Source organism: Barbus barbus (genome assembly GCF_936440315.1).
Source record: "Barbus barbus genome assembly, chromosome: 2".
NCBI lineage: Eukaryota > Metazoa > Chordata > Actinopteri > Cypriniformes > Cyprinidae > Barbus > Barbus barbus.
The window spans coordinates 144,265-166,688 of NC_136730.1; positions in this window are offsets into that span (position 1 = coordinate 144,265).

Genomic DNA, 22,424 nt, shown 5'->3' on the forward strand with positions numbered 1-22,424 from the left:
ACAGTGCTCTTTCAGAGTTTGCAAGAGATGGCCCTGCAGTAAATGGATGAAATGTTTTGTCCCCAAATTTTCCGCTCTCAAAGCTTATAGGGCTTGACGGGACTCTGTAAAGCTCCATATTGCAATTTGCTAACCAATCTCTCGCCCCACATTCAGGTCATCCTCTTCACCGTTGTGAGCAATATCTGGGCCTGAAATGACTGACCTTTAAGTTTATTGACCATTAGGATGATGACCAAAAAAAAAAATTTATTGTCAGATTCTTCTTGCTGCTGTAGATAAAAGCGCCATCAGGCAAGATAAAGAAAGAGGCAGAAAAAAGGAGCATGTCTGTCTGTTATACCTTCACACAGTTTTTGATCTTTTCATTTCACATTAGAAAATCAGTAAAATAAGAAAAAAAAGAGATTATTAATACTGAGCAGAAAATTAAGATAAAAACACATGATCAGTCAGTCATAATATTCACTGTTGAATAAATTATCAGATAAAATACATTTGCATCATATTGTATACATAGAGTAGATGTGCTTTGTGTGTGACCTGTACTCTTACATTTAAGGCCTACTGATGTCTAGATGTTTAAGATGGAAACACTTTACAGTGTTAGATGGAAGTACAGTATTTTGAATGTCCTTGTTTACTGTGTTTGTATTTCACGATTGGTCAGACTCACCAGTGACAACAATTGCTATTGTGGCAACAATCTCTATTGCTCACAAATCCGTGTTTTTTTATGACAGTACAAACTGTTTACATTGAATCTTGATGATATTTTTGTCATATTTATCCAAATGAAAAATATAGACCTCAAATTATAAGTCACTATAAGTGAGCTTTTAACAATACAGATTGTGTCAAAGCACTTAACAGTATCAAATTGAAGGATAGAGTGTCAGTAATGTATAATAATAAGATTAAACTCTTAATTTTCAGTTAAAGGCATTTCATTATTGAATTCAGAAATGTCATTGTCTAGCTCAGTTTAGTTTAAATAGTATCTGTGAAATCAAATTGACGATAATCGCTAAAAAATCAAGTGTCCCCAACTGAGCAAACCAGAGGCGACAGCGGCAAGGAACCAAATCTCTCTCTGTGACAGAATGGAGAAAAAAAACCTTGGGAGAAACCAGGCTCAGTCAGGGGGCTAGTTCTCCTCTGGCCAGGATATTATTGTTTATTTATTGTTTAATTATTGATTTAATTAATTTTAAATGCATAAATGTATTATATTTTCTGTTTTTATACTGTTGCAATTTCTAACAATAATAGTATTATATACTTAGGTATTTTATTATAATTTTAGTTATTTTGTTTTATTTTTAGTTTTATTGTATTTTTAGTCGAGGTCTTCACTGGGGATATGTCCCCGGGGCTCATCCAGGTGTCCCGCCTCCGCCGACGATCAAGGCCGCAGACACCATCTCCCGGCGATTTACGATGTAACGAGTACATCGTGTGTTGTCGTGGCCTAATGGTTAGAGAGTCGGACTCGTAATCGAAAGGTTGCGGGTTCGAGTCCCCGGCCGGCAGGGATTGTAGGTGGGGGGAGTGAATGTACAGCGCTCTCTCCACCCTCAATACCACGACTGAGGTGCCCTTGAGCAAGGCACCGAACCCCCAATTGCTCCCCGGGCGCCGCAGCATGGCTGCCCACTGCTCCGGGTGTGTGTTCACGGTGTGTGTGTGTGTGTGTGTGCATTTGTTCACTACTCACTGCTGTGTGTGTGCACTTGGATGGGTTAAACACAGAGCACCAATTTCGAGTATGGGTCACCATACTTGACAATACGTCACGACGACTTTAGACTTTATGGGGAGTATTCCTGGTTCCGGTTGATCTAATTAATGCAGCCTAACAATCCTTTAACGGATTTGAATAATAGAAGTGTAGTAGTGTGTTATGTGTAAACCAGGTTAAAGAAATGTGTCTTTAATCTAGATTAAAACTGACAGAGTGTGTCTGCCTCCCAAACAGTGTTAGGTAGATTGTTCCAGAGATTCTGGCACCACTAGTCTGAAGCAAGCAAACTAACCAACTCTTTCCCAGAATAGCTTACAACCTTGAGACAAAAGAACACTTACTGATAATTCCAATTCAGGAAGGAGACAGTCAAATTTAATAAATATTGAATAGCTTAAGCCTTAAAGGGTCATATTCATGTTTGGTATGTATGAGTTTGAAAAATCATGCTTTAAATGTTTCTTCCAATCAATTCTTTGTCAAATACATCATAGTCTTGTTATAGAAATCATGTCCAAAAGTATACTTTGCAAGAGCCTGTAAAATTTGGACCATGTGACTGATAACATGCTGATTTATGATGGAAGGAACACCCCTAGCTAAGATAATAGCCTATCTAATTGGTCAAGACACCAGAGGGGATGTGTCCAGAAGCCGCGTTTAAAAACTCAGGACACCATCAAACTCTCTCTTAGTCCCTCTTCTCTGTCATCTTCTTCTCTTTTGCCACCGCGTTTTGACGCTGCTCTTTGAATGTGCTCTGGCCCACGTGCCAGCTGCTACCATAATGAGAAGAAAACCACCTAGTCTCGTTACATCCTTTTATTCTTTTACTTTAATTTCTTTTCTTTCCATGGAGTTTCATGTTCTAATGTAAGTTTGCTGCAAAGTCCAGCTCCGACTGCACTCGCTTCAAACTTCAACCAGACCAACTCCGCATCCTCAGACAACGCCCAAGACGTCACTTCAAAGACTATTGAACTTCCAGCCAATCAGACACTTCGGGGAACCCCCTTTCCTGCAAGGATGACGACAAAAGGGATTCCCTCAGCAAAGCAAGCAACACCTCCAGGTTCTAACTGAATCAGGTGCAGTTAATATAAATCTTAGCCTCATTGAGAAACTCAAAGCGAGGGTTAAATAAGTGATTGATGGTTGTTCAGGTCTATGCAATTGAACATATTGCTGTAAACTTGGGATTTCACATTTCCATCCTCTTAAACTCATCCTTTCCTTACTTTCTCTCTTTCTGCAACGTGTGAATGTGTGAATGCTTGTGTTCCTGTGTTAGATTAGTTTATGTCTTAGGGTTATATAAATAAAATCTTATTTATATTGAAAAGAGAAGTATCTTGTGTTTTGTGCTCACAAGTTAATGTCTTAATCTGCCGATCTTGTTACTGTGCTATTAAATAGTGTTTTCACTATATTTTGGATTTTAATAGCCAGTGCAGAGTTTGTTATACGGCTCGTTCAGTGAATCGCCGTAACACTGATTCTGTTCAAATCCCTATAAAATCATAAATTATTCCCTTTGAGCTAAATTAAACTACTTCTTTAAATTACATATTAATATTACGTTTTTATTACGTTACACTGGGGATCAGTCTCTAGGTCTCATCTAGTTGTTCTGGTCTCCGCTGACATTCAGGCTGTAGAGGTCATCTCTAGGTGCTGATCCACCGGTTCCGGTTGACCTAATTAATGCAGCCTAGCAATCCTTTAAGAACAACCCTCCAAGTGAGAGAGAAAGCAAGTTGATCAGGCTCGATCCACCTCCCAGTTGGGTGCACTTGTGTGAATTACAAAAAGATGAACCATTACTCAGCAATATCTCTGAGGTTTTGTAGAAGAGTTTTATTAGTCAAATGATGAATTAATCTAATATAATTAAGGTTAAGTCAGCCATATATATTAACTTATTTTTCCATTATAATCAAAATGACTGTGTGTGTGTGTCGAAGACCTGCATGACTGTAACGTGCAGATCCTCAAAATAGGTAACAGCTGCAACAGGTCAAGGCCATATAGGAGCCCTTGTTATCTATATATAAGGAAGGCACTGCCTAAAAAGGTGAAACTATAAATGAAATGTATTGAACACGCCTTACAGGAAAACTATTTAAGAAAATGCAGAACGTGTTCCACAGAAACTTTCTTGCAAGAGGCTTTCTCGGCTTTATTTTCTTGTTTTAATAAAGTCTGTTTTCTGGCATCAAAACTCCAAGATTTGAGAAAGATTATTCATAGAGAAGGCGGTAACCACTTCATATTGGCGTAGTCGGCAGGATTGGTTTGGAGCAGAGGGTGAAAATCCGCGTTGGGCTGTTTGACGAACAACACGAATTGAGTGGCCACAAATTAAAAGGTAAGCAGTTTATGCTTATATAATTTATTTGTGTTGTTTGCCATTTAGCCCTGCGTGGTAAGAACTCTTCCAAATTGCTCTTCCAAATTTAAAGAACAAAGAAAGAGAAAATAAAAAAGGGGTTTTGATTCCAGAAAAACTAATTGCATGTAATAATCTGTGTTTATTGTGAATGGGCCTTAAGGATAACGTCAAACGTTAGGCAAATAAAGTAGAGGAAAGCGCGCAAAAGTCGTCGGATACCGCCCTGGAGGAATTTCCAGGGGTCTGAATAGGGCGGCGGAAAGTCCTATGGTTATCGCTTTGTCGTAATGAGTTACGCAAAGGTCTGAACGGATAGGCAAAAATTCCTGCTAGATTTTATTTTTTACTGTGTTGAAATCAGTAGAAGACGAAATTAACCAGGTCGCTCTAGAGGAGCGTAGTGTAGTCGACTTATTGTCTATGTTTGTGTCTGCATGAATGATTGAGGTTGTATGAAAAATAAATAAATCCCATATTGGGTGGGTAAAAGCTGCGCCCCCTGCTGGCTCTCCCTTGGGAGGGACGCAGCTGGTGCCACACCCGAGAGGGAGGAATGACTGAATGAGCTCTATAAATAAGGAGACAAAGAATGAAACAATGAGCCCTATGGAATAAAGGGACTAGAAGGGGTGAATGTAAATTTATATCAATAAAGATTGAATAAGATCTGTTATATGTTTTTGCAGTTTTAGAAATCTGTGTGATAATGAAGGAAAAGATTTCTGAGATCTAAGCAGCAAAAATGAGATCAAGATATTAAAATAAATAAATACAAAATTAAAATAAAAAAAATAAATAAAAAGTATGTTATAAATACTTTTAAGGGCGGACGAAAGAATTAATAAAAAAAAAATAAGAGAAGAATAATAAATAGGAAAATTAGTTTTAGTAGATTTGAATATTGAGTAACTATAGAGTTGAAACTAACTCATACAGAAAGAGTAAATGCATCAGTCAAAATAAAAACTAAGGATTAAAAGATGCAAGTCACAAAATAAAGACTAAAAATAGGAGAACAGTGGTTAAAATAATTAAATCAAGTGTGAAAAATAGTAAGTTAATTCGCTATAGGAAAATAAATATAGAGCCTTAAAAATTGAATTGTAAGATAGGAAAAAGCATGGCAGCCACTCCAGTGGAAATATTGGGATTAAAATATCCACTGTGTAAAGAATTGATAGATAAGGTCTCAAACAAATGGCAGAAGAGAACTAAAAATAAGATGACAAAATGGCCAAAAGAAGGGACATTTGATGTAGCACTGTGTGAGGAAATGGAAACTTTGATAAAAAACTATAAAACTAAAAGTATCAGTAAAAAAAGAGAAAAGAGAGAAGCAAAAAGGGAAAAAGAGTACGAAGTGTTAGCCATGTTTAAAAAGGAAGGAAATGATGCATTAAAAAGTATAAAACAGGCAAGGAAAATACTAAAGGAGGCAGACAAAGAGACAAGAAAAAAGGAAATTATGTTTTTTAAACCACCTCCATATCTGCCCCTAGAAGGACAGTTACCAATGCTTAAGGGTACAGTAGAAGTGTCAGGAGAAATGCAGATGGAAGGGCAAGTAGAATTGGAAGAAAAAAAGGAACCAGATGTAAAACCAAAGAGACGACAGGGAAAAGTAAGTGAAGGATATTTACCAATGGATTGTTATAGACAGGCACGCATAGCATTAGAAATGATGAAAACAAACCAGGAAGGCAAAACGGAATATGAGGAAATGTTAGAAGAGATGAGAAGAAAGGATTGGGAAATGATAGCACAAGCAAAGGTTATGGAAGAAGAAATAGAAAAGAAAATTAATGAATCTGGAAAAAAGATTCAAGAGGTTAATAAATTGGAGAGAGGGAGAAATAAACTATTTGACAGTAGTGAGGAGGTGAATGAAGGAGAAGAATCATTTGATAAAGGAAAATGGGAACTGGGCAGGGAAAAAGGGACCCTCAGACCACTGGCTGCACAATTCCCAATTTTAATCAAGGGTGCACAGGGACAGTATGTCCCCTGGGCCTCACAAGACCTCGATGGGCTGGCCACTCGCCTCCCAGATATTCATGAGGGGGCTGGAAAGTGGATTAAGGTGTTTGAAGAAGAAACGATGGGCAAACTTTTAGCTGTGGGGGACATTAAAGCACTTCTGGCAAAGATAATAGGAGGGCCAAAGATGGAAGAAATTCTTCAAGCTTCCAATCTAAACAGAGCTGTGGATTCTCACTATATGGATGGAACGGTTTTTGATGCATTCCGACCAGCAGTGTGGCAAGCAATGCGAGCTGAGTACCCAATCAGACTAGACCCTAAATCATTAAAGGGAGAACAAATGGGGGAAACAGAAAATCCAACCACATATGTTCAGAGACAGCTGAAAAGATGGAAACAAGAGACTGAAGGAAATCCAGAAGGAGACCCATTAATGGCAACACTGTTTAGAAATGCTGTGATTGATGCCATGCCACAACCTGTGAAGAGCAGGCTAGAGGACGTGGTCGGCTTAAACTCTAAAACACACAAAGAATTTTGTGACCATGTGTCCCATGCAGTGGAGCAGCATAGAAAAAATGAACAGAAACTCAAGACCCAAGAAAAAGAGCTACAGAGAAAATTAACGCAGTTACAACTTGAGGAACTGACAAAAAGGAACAAGAAAAAGATTCAAGCTCCAATACAGAAAGAAGAATCAGAACAAATGACATTAATGTCTCCAATAAATACTCCTCCAACATCTATTCAGCCAAGCCCTCCTGCAACAGCCACTCAAAATGCACACCACCTTCCTGTACCTATCATTAATGTCTATACTCCACAACCAGAGACATTAGGATGGAAAAGACTACCTGTATTAAGAGGGCTAAGAGGAAGGGACAAGCCATATACTGGTCCTCCAGGAGTGTGCTGGAGATGTGGACAGTTCGGACATAACAAAATTGATTGTCCTACCAATCCAATGCAACAGCCACCTCGGGGTGGAAGGGGGGGGAGTTGGCAGCAGCCCACCCGTGGTCTATCACAGGGCCCAGTAAACCCTTGGGGAGGTCCCAATCAAGCCTATTAGGGGTGCCCAGAGAATCCTATTGGGGAGAGTCAGCTTCCAATGTTAACAACTAAAGCTGATCAAGAGCCTATTCTGCAAATTAATATAGAGGGAAAAGACACACCTATGATGGTGGACACGGGAGCTGTCTACACGTGCGTAAATTCAAATCATGCCTCACATCTCCCCTTGTCTGGGAAATTTGCAAAGACAATAGGATTCTCGGAACAAATACAGCTAATTCCAATGACAGCTCCAGTGTGTCTACAAACAAAAAATAAAAGTGTAACAATGCCCATTCTCGTGTCAAATCAGACTCCTATTAATTTGTTAGGGAGAGATGCATTATGTAAATTGGGGCTACAAATTTGGTGTTCTCCAGAAGGAGTCTATATTGACACAATAGGAATAGAAACTCAGATGATGGTTGTAGAACCAAAAGCAAACGTTTATTGGATAGGACAGATAGAACAACATGTGAGACAGACAGTCAATAAATGGGGAAAGTTTATTGAAGCTCAGATACCAGAAGCACAGATACCACAATCAGAATTTCATTGCACAATGATGTTTGATCCAGAAAGAGATGAAAAAATAGAACAAAAATGGCAGGAAGAAACAAAAGGACAGCAAATTGAAATTGTCTCACAGTACATCATAATAGGTAAACAGGGAGCAGCTTTAAATATACCAGATTGTGAATTTATTAGAAAATGGTTCAATGTAACCAATTCTGTCCCACATATTACAGTATATGTAGGAAAAAATTGGGAAGCAAAAGATTTAGGACCCATGATGAAGAAGGCAGAACAACGTAAATGGGAGCCAACAGAACACCCGTTAATTTTTCACTCAGCTGACAAAAATTACATCAAAATTTTGTGTGCAACTAGTATAAAGGGAAGTCCTCAGGAAGTAGTCATAAGTCAAAAGAAATTGACGCAGATGACTGCAACATCCGAATTGATAAACAGTCTTGACACTGAACTATTTAAAGAAGTAGAACAACAGATACCAACCGAACTATGGTCTCAACACAACTCGGATATAGGATTAATAAAATCAGCAAACCCAGTGAGAGTACAAATTAAGCCGGATGCACGTCTGCCTAGAAAATCGCAATATCCTTTGCGTCCTGATGCTGAAGCAGGTATAAAAAACACAATTGAGGGATTAGTGAAGGCGGGAGTATTAATAGAAACAACAAGTTATTGTAACACTCCTATTATGCCTGTGATAAAAGCAGATAAAAAAAGGTGGCGTCTTGTACATGACTTACGTGCAATTAATGAAATAGTAGAGGATATGCCAGCTGAGGTACCAAATCCGCACACGCTACTGACTAATGTCCCTCCTGATGCAAAGTACTTTACAGTAATTGATCTCTGTTCAGCCTACTTCAGTGTTCCATTAGCAGAAGAAAGTAGATATTTATTTGCATTTACATATGCTGGTAAACAGTATACTTATACCAGAATCCCACAAGGGTTTAAACATTCGGCACATTTATTTAATCAAATTCTAAAGGCAGATTTAGAAGGTCTTGTGATAGACGGTACACTATTACAATATATGGATGATTTGATTATTTGTTCTACATCACTAGAACAATGTCATCAAGATTCTATTAAGGTCTTGACGAAATTAGCCCAAGGAGGTCATAAAGTGTCCAAAAACAAACTACAGTATTGCCAGCCTCAAGTTGAATACTTAGGAAGATTGATTGCATTTGGCACACGAGCTATAGCTCCAGCTCAATTAGAAGGCATAAGTAAAACACCTTTGCCCCAAACAGTAGGACAAATGATGACTTTCTTAGGAATGACTGGCTTTAGTACCGACTGGATAGAAGACTATGCAGTCAAAACAGGGCCATTGAGAGAAATCATGAAACAAGCAGGTATGCAACATTTAAGTAATCCATTAAAATGGAACCCAGATGCCTTACTAGCATTTGAGACTATAAAAAAGGAACTACAACAAGCCCCTACATTGGGAGTGGCTGACTATTCTAAGAATTTTCATTTGTATGTGGCAAATAGAGTTGACGGATATGCATCAGCTGTACTGATGCAAGAGACTTGTAGTGGGAGGAAAAAACAGCCTATAGCTTATTACAGCACAAAGTTGGATAATATAGCACAAGGATACCCACCATGTTACCAACAAGGCCTGGCAGCAGTATATTATGCTTATGAAAAAGCATCCACAATAACCATGGGGTACCCAGTAACTATATATACTCATCACAAAATTGTGGAATTATTAGAACAAGGGAAATTTGTTCTGACCCAAGCTCGAATACTGGCCTATTCAGCCATACTCACATATCCAGATGTGACTATTAAAAGATGCCAAACAGTTAATCCGGCTGAATTAATTCCTTTGGCTTTTGAAGGAAAACCCCATGATTGTGTGCATGCTTCATTAGCATTTACAAGATTACGACCAGATCTTGAATCAACACCCATCCCTGAAGCAGAAGTCACTTACTTCGTAGATGGTTCTAGCTTTAGAGACCATGAAGGATATCATACGGGATATTCGGTTGTGAAGAGAGATAAAGAAGAATTTATACCTGTGATATCACAACATTGTGTACAACCTTGTTCTGCTCAATTAGCAGAATTAAAAGCTCTTACAGCTGCGTGCCAGTTAGCGACAGGACAAATAGCCAATATTTTCACAGATTCAGCGTATGCTCATGGTGTCTGTCATCTGTTTGGAGCGGTGTGGAAGCAAAGAGGATTCAAAAAGAGTGATGGGACTCCCATCCAACATGGAGAACATATAATTCAATTAATTTCTGCTATGATGCTGCCAAAAAGACTAGCGGTAATCAAATGTCAAGCACATAAGAAGGGATATGATTATGTCATTAAGGGAAACAATGCAGCAGACTTAGAAGCTAAAAAAGCTTCGGATGTCTGGTACCAGTATTAGCACCTGTAGTACTTATAGAACCTCAACCTCAATTGGACGATATAATTCGAATTCAACAACAAGCAAGCCCCTATGAACAATCAATGTGGCACCAAAGGGGTGCTAAAAAAGACTCACAAGAGCTCTGGCGTGCACATGAAGGACAAATTGTCGCACCAACTACACTTTTAAATATTCTCATGGCAGATGCGCATGGTTTTGACCATTGCGCAAGGGGGGAAGTAATAAGGAAAATTAAGCAGCAAGGATATTGGTCTCCTTATTTACATGCAATGGTGGATGAATTTTTGTCCACATGTGAAGTTTGTGCCAAATACAATGTGAGGAAAGGGATAGCAACACCAAAAGGACATATACCAATACCGGAAGGGCCATTTAAACATTTGGTAATGGACTATGTGGATATGATAAAGAGAGTACAAGGCAAAAGATACATGCTTGTGATCATAGACAGATTTAGCAGGTGGGTGGAGGCAGTACCATCAGTAGATCAGGGAGCAGGAACAGTAATTAAATTTCTAACAAGAGAAGTAATTCCTAGATTTGGGATACCATCAGAAATAAGTTCAGATAATGGGTCGGCATTCATACAAAAAACTGTAAAACAAGTATTGCAACAATTAAGAATAAAGCAGCGATTAGGGTGTATTTACCATCCACAAGCACAAGGGTGCGTCGAATGGGTTAATGGAACTATCAAGGCCAAAATTAACAAAATATGTGAAAGTACTAAACTTAACTGGATTGATGCCTTACCTCTTGCTTTAATGAGTTATCGCATGCAAACTAACAGAAACACGCACTTAACACCACATGAAATGCTTACGGGTCGACCCATGCCTGTGCCTTATTGTAGAGGTCCCTACAAAGGGCCGCCTCTAGAGCAATTACAAATGGAACTTCGCTCGTATATGAGGAAATTAACTGCCATACATAAAGCTATCTATTTACAGGAAAAAAGAAAAGAGCCCAGAGAGGAAACAGAGACGTCATCGCCAGTTGTACCGGGTGACCTAGTGTACTTGAGGGTATTCCGGCGAAAATGGAATGAGCCCAGGAGAGAAGGACCCTACAAAGTGGTGAGAGCTACTCCAACGGCAGTCCAAGTGGAAGGAAGCACAACCTGGTATCATCTAAACCACTGTACAAGAGTTCCAAAGACTAGGACGGAAAGAGAAGGAAACAGACAAGCAGACGATTCAGGAGAAAGGGACAAGGAGAAACCGGAGGCACAAGATGAAGTGCCAACTGAAGAAAATTCCAAAAAAGATTCACAAGGAGCGCGCATCCTCCTGTCAGATGAGCAGGAGAGGAGAGAGAATAAGTCTGACAAAACATCTGAAGACCATCATATGGATAATGCTCTTAATAATGCAAGTCCAAACTCAACAAACGGAAAGCAACCTGACTTCCCTTCAATTAACTTCTCAACCTTTGAACAACAGTGACAATGATATCAACTCAACAGAACTAATGACAAGCAAATATCGTAGAAATGTTGAACATGATATCCAAGGTGATGAAGAAATTAGTCAGAATTATGAATTATGGGACACAGCCCAACATAATGAGTGGTACAGATGGGCAACCTTTACTGCTAGAGAAAGGGGGAAAGAAAATTGCTTGCTATGCTCCAAATCTCCATTAAACAAAGTAATAGCTATACCAAATCCATATGATTATCAAAAATGTGCAGAATTTGGGAGAAACTTTTGTCATTTAACCGAATTTACCAGACCATATTGTTTAGCTGAATGTTTAGGGTTGTTAGGAAATTCGAAATTAACTGATTATTTTGTGAGACCACTCTGGGGATCTTGGTGTCAGTATTCGGATGTCGGCCAAAATATGAAAATCGAAAAACAGAAAGTAGAGATTCCAAAATGGTATAGCATAGATTATAAACAAGAATATGAGTGTTTCCATAAACCAAAAGGAACACAAGATGTGGGCAGCTTCAAAGGAAAATGTGCTGTTAGTTGGTATATAGATAAGAAAAATTCTTGGAAATCAGGAATTCCTTCTAGGGCTCCAGAACTTTTAGCACACGGAATAAATAAAGGAAGTAAAATAGTGCCAGAAAAATGTGAAAATCAAACCATTGCTTTACCTTCTATAGAAATTTATGAAGACCAATCATTAATCATAGCAGATTTCTTTTGGATCTGTGGGGGCGGGCTATTATTGCCTTCTTTACCAATTGGATGGAAAGGTATATGTGTAAGAGTAAGATTACTTCAAGAAATTAACATGGCCCAATGGGGAACAGAACAAAGCACAAACAAAGAAGACAACAGAATTAGAAGAGGTTATGAGCCAGATCCCAAAGTATATTTAGACTCAATTGGACAACCGCGAGGCATTCCCAATGAATTTAAGGCAAGAGATGAAGTAAAAGCAGGTTTTGAGTCAATATTTGTTTGGATCACACCAAACAAAAATGCAGAATGGATTAATTATATTTATTATAATCAACAAAGATTTATCAATTATACTGATGACGCATTAACCTTATTAGGAGACCAAGTGCACGCAACAAGTAAAATGACATGGCAAAATAGACAAGCTCTCAATTGGCTTTTAGCAGACAAAGGAGGAGTTTGTGTAATGTTTGGAGATCAATGTTGTACTTTTATACCAAATAATACTGCACCTGGGGGGGCTTTTAGTGAAGTTATGATTAAAATTAAAAAATTAAGAGCTGAAGTTACAGCAAATGCCGGAAGAGACAAACAAATTTGGGATTGGTTTGATCTGAAATTTGGAGCATGGGGAGCATGGTTTGCTAAACTGGGAATGTTTTTGGGAGTTGCCATATTAATAGGAGGATTATTATTTTGCTGTGTATTACCCATATTAAGAACATTAATCGTTAATGCTACAGTTAAGCAAATGGAAGTGATAAAAGCCCCAAATAATAGACAAATGATTACAGAAAAGAACCTGGATGAATATTATGAAGGATGGCTAAACAAACTAAACTTAAATGAGCAAACTTTGGATGAAAGTTCAAGTGACTCTGATGAAGATGAAGAAGAGGTATAACGATGAACCATACCCTGGGTGTAAGTGCTAGCCTAACCTCTGCCCAAGGGTGGCCCTCTACGATGCGTAAAGTGTCTGGGCTGAAGATCAACTATGTTATTTTTGTGGTGCTACAATGTTTATGTTTTGATGTTAATTCTATTGTTTTTATACATAACTATGACAACCATAGGAAAGTGCTGAACCAATTACACGCTCACGCTTATAACATTGTTTGCATTAGATAAGGGGTTACGGAGGTGGGATCTTTTACTCCTACCTAGTCAAGTGTGGGGGAGAGGTTTGGTCCCATTACTCTGCCAGAATGCTGTTACATAATCTAGTCATTGGAGGAAGAACTGTGTGACTTAATTTAGTCACTAGGTAGTGATAACAGATAGGACTGAGTTATGAAACGGCACTCTGGGTAAAGACAGGTAAAGGTGAGACTTAGAAAGTCTCAGAGGGGGGAATGTAGAAGAGTTTTATTAGTCAAATGATGAATTAATCTAATATAATTAAGGTTAAGTCAGCCATTTATATATTAACTTATTTTTCCATTATAATCAAAATGACTGTGTGTGTGTGTCGAAGACCTGCATGACTGTAACGTGCAGATCCTCAAAATAGGTAACAGCTGCAACAGGTCAAGGCCATATAGGAGCCCTTGTTATCTATATATAAGGAAGGCACTGCCTAAAAAGGTGAAACTATAAATGAAATGTATTGAACACGCCTTACAGGAAAACTATTTAAGAAAATGCAGAACGTGTTCCACAGAAACTTTCTTGCAAGAGGCTTTCTCGGCTTTATTTTCTTGTTTTAATAAAGTCTGTTTTCTGGCATCAAAACTCCAAGATTTGAGAAAGATTATTCATAGAGAAGGCGGTAACCACTTCAGTTTCGCAATAAGTATATTGTGCCAGAATTCTGCACCTAGATGATCAAACGACAACAGTTTCCAACCTTATCTTGAAGGTCAATGTAACCCCTCTCTTGTGCTTTCCTAGGAGATTGTGATGTTGTTTTGCACCAGTTGCAACCTTGCCCCCAACATTTCAGTCTCTAAATGTTCATCCATTGAGCGTAACACAAAACACAACCCATATCTTACCATAATATTAATAAAAACATTATTTCTCCACCAAACAATGTACTTCATGTTACAGTTGTGGTTGCAACAAAGTGGTTTCCGAGCAACACACAGACATAAACAAAGGTGTATGTTTGTACAGTAATTTACAACAGCTTTCAACGCGGCTCAACCAATCAGAATCAAGGACCGGAACTATCCATTTTATAATCAAGAATATATCATTTTTATTTATATAAACTGCACACCAACCTTTCAATCACAAACAGTTCAGGTTGTTTTGCAAATGATGATAATGAACACAAATGAAAAAAGACATATTACAAGAGAACATTACTATAACTGTTATGGTCGGGCGTTTGATTTTGGTCTCATGTTATTTTTGTTGCCTCCCCCTTGTTTCTGTATCTCTATGAGCATGTATGCATTTTAAATGCGCCAAAGTGGAGAAGAAATAGTCAGAGATGACAAACTTTGTGGGCTAGCCAGCAGACAGTGTTTTTATATTTAGTGTTTTTGTTATTTTCTTCTTTTTTTGTTGTCATTAACTATTGTTCGCTATGTTGAATATCTCATTGGTTTATGTGCCGTTCAGTGTCGTTTGTTGTTATGAGTGAGTGAATAAATGTGACCCTAGAGCACAAAAGCAGTCATAAGTAGCACAGGTATATTTGTAGCAATAGCTAACAATACATTGTATGGGTCAAAATAATCAGTTAAAACATTAGGATATTAAGTAAAGATCATGTTCCATGAAGATATTTTGTAAATTTCCGTAAATATATCAAAACTTAATTTTTGATTAGTAATATGCATTGCTAAGAACTTCAATTGGACAACTTTAAAGGCGGTTTTCTCAATACTTAGATTTCTTTGTGTGGCAAGTGTAATGTTGTTACACTAGATTATGGAAATTACTATTAATTAATGGTACTAATGTACGGGGCTTTTATTTTGAAATCCGAATTAGGAGAAATTACATGAGTGATGTATGGTCTTGTGGCTACAAAATGTTCAGGAAGTTCTGCCACGCAAGTTATGTCGTGAGTAAGTGCGAGGATAGAGCTGATGTAATTTCCGGTAGCTCGCTCTCTTTCGCGGGATGTCATGGCGATGAGAGGTGTGTTTTTATCGGCTCTTCAGAAAAAGTGCTTAAACATTGTTAATTACTTGTCATTTATGCAATTTCTGTGTGAAATGTTTGTTTGTCACTCTTTCTTTATTGAAAGACTAGTAATTCAAGTTATGAACGTTGTAGGAGTATGTTTATTCAGAGTATGAATTCGTGTAACGGCCGCCATTACACGTGCGCTACTGAGTTTCATTACTACTGAGTTTCATTATTTAATGATGATTTCTTTGGTAAAACAGAGTATAAAAGTTTCATCGGTGTTATAAGTTATACATTTATGATTGACTAAAGTTATATCTGTTTACTTTTAATGATCCATGATAAGTTTCAATGCATTTCCTGTAAAATGAATAGACCTTAAAAGTATTGTAATGATTGACAGGCACGGCTAGACCAGAGGTTCTATCTTTTCTGTCTGATGGTCTGTTATGTTTCAATGCAGGTATGTAAATGGATCATTATAGTATTGTATTGTTTTTCTGTATTTTCCTTTTTTTGACATTATATTATCATAGTTCTTGAATTGTCAATGTATATAGTAAAGCACTCGCTCTCTTTCGCGGGATGTCATGGCGATGAGAGGCACGGCTAGACCAGAGATTCTATCTTTTCTGTCTGATGGTCTGTTATGTTTCAATGCAGAAACTGAGAAGCCCAAAAGTAAACAACGTAACAACTGCATTCACCTGTGAAGTCTCTTTTATCAACACACACAAAGCAGAAACGAACCCACTACATATTGGTGCCGTGACCCGTCGTTTGGTTTGCTGATTGCTGACCAACTGGGATGCTGCAAGGGTGTACATCTCCGGGGACTCTGTCAACGTCTTCGCTGGTGATCTGCTGGACTGGAGTGGTTTGGTTTGCTTGTTGCTGACTGCCTGGGACGCTGCAAGAGTGACTCTTTCCTGGGACTGTGCTGATGTCATCGTGGATCTGCATGATTGGAGCGGTTCGTCATTGACTGGTTTGAACTCTGACTTCCTTATCTTTCGAAGGGACGATTCTTTCTGTAAAGGAATTATGGACATTTTACTTTGAGGTCATTTTGATTTCGTATCAAATTTATTCGTGTGTGCATAACGCGAATTCAGGGGATTCATTATGACAGATGACAAGGAGGAAAGGTTAGCATTCGAACATAGCATAATGATGGCTGGTAGAGGAAGGGGTGCACTACTAGCCACACCTGACAGAGGTTTTCAGTTTATGGGCCCTGAGTATGCAAGCACTGGGAGGGGTGGATTGCTGAGATCATCAGTTGATGCTAGGCCTGACATGAGCTGTAGCCCAATAACAAAATCAGGCAACCCAGAGTATACCAAACATGAATCAGGACTTCCAAGTGACATGAGTAACCTTGTCAGACAAATTGGATCTGAAATTGGCGAAGCTATCAGAGACAGTCTGTTGCAGACTAGACATTCAAGTCTGTCACCTAGCGGGTGTTTTGGAGAAAGCACGAATGTTTCTGACACTAAGATGTCGAATGCGACCATTATCGATGCTTCCAAGTTAAATTTGGTACTGAAGTCTGAGATAACCGCACCACCGTATTATCGTGGAGATGGTACAGATAAGTGCTCCATGATGGAGTGGGAAGAACTGATGCGAGTATACCTTAACAAAAAAGAAGTGGTAAACTCTGAAAGGGTTGAAGAAGTTACAAACAGACTAATGGGGAGGGCTAGGGATATCATAAAAGTCTGGTTGAGTAACAGACTGGTTACTCCGACTGTAGATGCTGTTTTCACAGTATTGAGACACCATTTCAGTGATTCCAGTAGCTCAGGAATGCCTTTAGCCGATTTCTACTCTGTGAAACCTTACTCCAATGAAAGTCCCCTGGATTATTGGATAAGGTTGAACAAAACAGCTAAGGTGGCTGAGCAGGGCCTTAGGGAGGAGGGCAGAACTTTAGAAAATCGAAGTAGAGAACTGGCTGTAATGTTTATTCGCCACTGCCCTGATAAGGAACTGTCTCTAGTGTTCAAAAGCAAACCTGCACAGTCGTGGTCCGCTTCTGAGGTCCAAGAGAGATTGGATGAGATGCTTAGGGAACAGAAAGTAATAAAGCGAGTTGCATGTCAACAAACAGCCAAAGTTCTTGAGCCTATTGATGATTCAACTTCTCTGTCTCCTCATAGGTCAGAAACAGCCACACCAGCAACAGATAATGGCGCTTTAGACAAAGTCCTGACCATGTTGGAGAAGGCTCTTGTTTGCAATGCACAGTCTATGCGTGGTGGTTGGTCTAAGAATCCTAGCAGACAGAGCCGTGAATGTAGAGTTTATACTAGCAAAGATCACAGCACTACTGCTCATTGCAAGATGTACAATCTCTGCTTTAAGTGTTTTTCTTCTGGGCATATGAGCTTTAATTGTGAGAAAACTGTGCCCAGGGAAAGCACTGGCAGACGAGGTGATGACGGGCCTCAGGGAAACTAGAGAGCCTCCATTGGGGGGAGGGCAATGCGGGGCAAAATGAAAGTTCCTCCATTGATACTGATGCAGAGTCGATTTATTCATTTTATTGTGAGAGTGTAAGCAAAGACAAAACTGTGATTTTTCAAAATACTATTCAGTCAATGCGGAATGACCGTCTGTTTTATACAAGTGTTTTGGTACAGGACAAAGTTCGTCTGAGGGGGATGCTGGACAGTGGCTCCATGGCAACTACTTTGAGTGCCGATGTGGTACCTCAACTGAGAGAAGCTGGAGTTCTGGATCAGGAGTTGTCTCCCCTGTCGAACATTGTCCTGGTTGGGTGTGGTGGGAAGCAGACTAGTCCTGAAGGTTTGTGTGATCTGAAACTTGAGGTATATGGGGTCCATTTTAGTGTCCCAGTTCTTATTGTGAGTGGACAAGTGGACCAGCTTATCATTGGTACCAACGTGCTGAAACCTTTGATCAGAGAGATGAAATCTAATGAGGGATTCTGGAGAGTTCTAGATAAACCAGACCAATCAAATCAGAGTGAAGATTGTCAGTTTCTACGTATGCTTTCAAGCATTGAGAGGTGGAAGGGTAGTACTATCCCTGACAAGGTTGGTACTTTAAAGTCCAAATCTGCTGTGATTTTGCAGCCAATGAGTGAGCACCTTGTCTGGGGTCGGCTGCCACTAGGATTGAAACTCTCAGTGGGTAGCACAGTTGTGATTGAACCTAGTACTTCTCGCTGTGTCCATCGAAACGTCCTCGTCGGTAGAGTGATCTCACCTTTATGGGGCGATGGTTGGCTCCCAGTGAAAATGATAAACCCCACAATCTCTGAAATTATGCTGCGCAGAAATACATAACCGGCTGATGTCTACCCATGCATCGCTTTGGAAGGTTTTGATCAGGTGCCAGAGCAGAGAGTTTTCCAGAATGTGGCCATGAGTAGCGGCAGTTCTTGTGGTAGCTTATCAGCAAAGAGCTGTCTGGTGCCGGGCACGTTAGTGACAGTCGGTTGGAGGAGCTGGGCCTCAAAGACTTAAATGTGAGCGATTGCGAGGTGATGCCTTTTTGGAGAAACAAGCTTATTGATCTGATAAAGGAATATGAGTGTGTTTTTTCTAGACATTCGTTGGATTGTGGTGAGGCAAAGGGTTTCTGTCATCGAATTCGTTTGACTGATGACAGACCTTTTCGCTTACCTTACCGCAGACTCTCACCGGCACATTACCACAAGCTAAAGAAGACTCTAGATGAAATGGAGCAGAAAGAGATCATCAGAAAATCATCCAGTGAATTCGCATCACCGTTAGTGTTAGTTTGGAAAAAAAATGGGGACCTGCGACTGTGCACTGACTTTCGGTGGCTGAACGCTCGTACGGTGAAGGACGTGCATCCCCTCCCTCACCAGGCGGATGTTCTGGCAGCGCTGGGGGGGAATGCTTTGTTTAGTACCATGGATCTAACATCTGGGTACTATAACATTCCTTTACATGAAGAGGATAAAAAATTTACAGCCTTCAGCTCCCCCCTTGGGTTGCATGAGTACAACCGCTTACCCCAAGGTCTTTGTAACAGCCCCGCGACGTTCATGAGAATGATGCTAACTGTTTTCGGTGATCAAAATTTCATGAGCTTGCTCTGCTACCTGGATGACCTGTTGGTTTTTGGTAAGAATGAGGAAGAAAGCTTGCAGAGGTTAGAAATGGTGTTTCAGCGTCTCAAGGATCATAATTTGAAGTTGTCGCCTTCCAAGTGTAGGTTTTTACAGAGGTCGGTAAAATTTTTAGGTCACATTGTTTCACAGGAGGGAGTGGCTAGTGATCCAATGAAAGTAGAGGCTATTATGAATGTGACAGAAAGAGATGTAATGGAGGCTGATGGTGTCACCCCTTCAGTGGGCAAAATAAGGTCCTTCTTGGGGATGGTTATATACTATCAACATTTCATTGAAAATTGTTCCATGATCGCAAAGCCTCTCTCTCAGTTGATGACCGAAAGAGTCATCAACTGAAGAGACCTAGGAAAGGGAGAGGTGTTGGAAAGAGGTCAGTACCTGTCCGGAAACTCACTCCTGACGACTGGACAGATGAATGCAAAGGGGCATTTGAGAATCTTAAGACTGCACTGGTAAATCAGGTCTTACTTGCTCACCCTGACTTTTTAAGGCCGTTTATACTGTCTGTGGATGCTTCAACGAGTGGACTTGGGGCCGTGCTCTCCCAAATTCAGGAGGGTCATACGGTTGCAAGGCCAATCGTTTTTGCTTCAAAGTCACTTAATCATGCTCAGTCTAAGTATCCAGCTCATAGGCTTGAATTTTTGGCTATGAAATGGGCCATTTGCAATAAATTCAGCCATTGGCTTCGTGGGCACAAGTTTACAGTTTGGACAGATAACAACCCGCTCAAGTATATTCTGACCAAACCGAGGCTTGATGCTTGTGAGCAGAGATGGGTCGCGAAGCTGGCTCCTTTTGAGTTTGACATACAGTACATACCTGGAAAGTCCAAGTCCATGTCGTAAAGCTGACTTGGACTTGGACTGAAAAACGTTGTAGCCGATGTGTTAAGTCGGGAGCCTTTTGCTGCTTCCAAGATCCTACACAGACTGACCAGAACACCATATGACATTTTGAGGCAGGAGGCGGAGACGCTTGGGGTTGAGCAGGTGCAGGGTATGTTTCATTTGTCCTGTGATCGTACAAAAGGGGAGGTTGTTGAGGATAAGTCTGGGTCACAGAATTGTCATGAAGTGACTAACCTGGTTCAGAGTTTTGTTGAAGGGAAAGTTTCCTGTGAGGAGATGTCAGCTGTGATCCGTTCTCATCGTCACTGGGAGGAGGGTGCTGCAGCTAGAGCAGTCGCATATGTTCAGCATTTGAGGGGTTTGGAGGAGGATGATGCGCAGCACCCAATCGATAAGCTTACCCATGCTGAGTTGCTTGACAAGCAGTGTCAGGATCCAGTCATAAGTAGGGTGAGGTTCTTTGTAGAGCGAGGTAGACGGCCCTCTAGGAGAGAAAGAGGTAATGAGTCGAAAGAAACTGTACGAACACTTAGACAATGGGGCCAATTCACAATCAAGTTAGGCATACTTTACCGTGTGTCTAAGAATCCAACAACCAAGAAAAAGAATTTCCAGTACGTTGTGCCAGCAGCCTTAAGAGGTTTGGTTCTGAAAGGAGTGCATGATGACGCAGGTCATCAGGGCCAACACCGCACTCTTTGGCTTGCGAGGCAGAGATTTTACTGGAACTCTATGGAGAATGACGCAAAATTGTACGTGTCGCAATGCAAGCGATGTGTATTGAGTAAGACTCCTGAGCCAGAGGCCAGAGCACCACTTGTGCCGATAACTACAACAGCACCACTAGAGTTGGTTTGTATCGATTTCTGGACGGCTGAGGATGTCAATAATAAGTCAGTTGATGTGTTGGTAATAACCGACCACTTCACAAAACTTGCATGTGCGTACGTTTGTCCAAATCAAACTGCAAAGTCTGTTGCCCATGTTCTGTGGAACAATTTCTTTTGCATATATGGTTTCCCAGCACGAATCCATTCAGATAAGGGTGCAAACTTTGAAAGTTCTCTGATTGCAGAAATGTTAAAATTGTCAGGTGTTTCTAAATCTCGTACTACACCGTATCACCCTATGGGTAACGGTCAGACTGAAAGGTTTAATCGTACTCTTGGTGACATGATAAGGTCCTTGCCCCCGAGGTCTAAAGTTAATTGGCCTCAGATGCTGAACACACTGACTTTTTCATATAATTGCACTCGACATGAAACTACTGGCTACCCACCTTTCTTTTTGATGTTTGGACGTACTCCAAGATTGCCAATAGATGTTTTGTTTGAGAGTGTAATTTTGGATGGGGGGACTGCTGACGTGAGTAAATATGTTCAGTCCCTGGGAAAGGATTTAAGGGAGGCAATGCAACTTGCACAACAACATGCACGCCAACAACAGAACAAGCAGGCTGAACATTATAATCGCAAGTGCAAGGGTCATTCTTTGGAGTTGGGTGATAGAGTCCTCCTGCACTCAAAAAAATGATTCTTTAAACTTACTTAATTTAATTATGGACAGTGGTTCCACACAAGCAAATTGCTTTTTATTAACATTAATGGAATTTTTTGAATCTATGTAAACTCCTTGTGTTGGGACAACACAACTGAATGGGGAAGAATCTATGTGAAATAGTAATGTCGAACTAAATCAATGGAATTGCTTCCCTGTAACTTAAATTGGTTAAGTTAAGTGAACATGCAGTAGTTTATTTAAAACTGTCCAAATAGGTTACATTCAACAAACACAAGGAGATTTGTTTCAAAGAACTCATTTAAATTATGGACAGTGGTTCCATCCAATTAGTTCTTGTTACTTTAACTCAGTAGTATCTATTTAAAGTTACTCCTTTCAAAGCAGCATTTGTTTGTGTGTGATTTTCTTGTAGAGTCATAAAAAGACAAGATATGTAACAAATTATCAAACTGTATTTGTTCAACAGTTGCAATAAACAGTTTTTAACAGCCTGCTCTTTAAACTTGTACAAATGTATTAACATCAGCAAAAATTACTTTTACACATTGTTCAAAAAAAGTCAAAAGACTGCTGCAAATT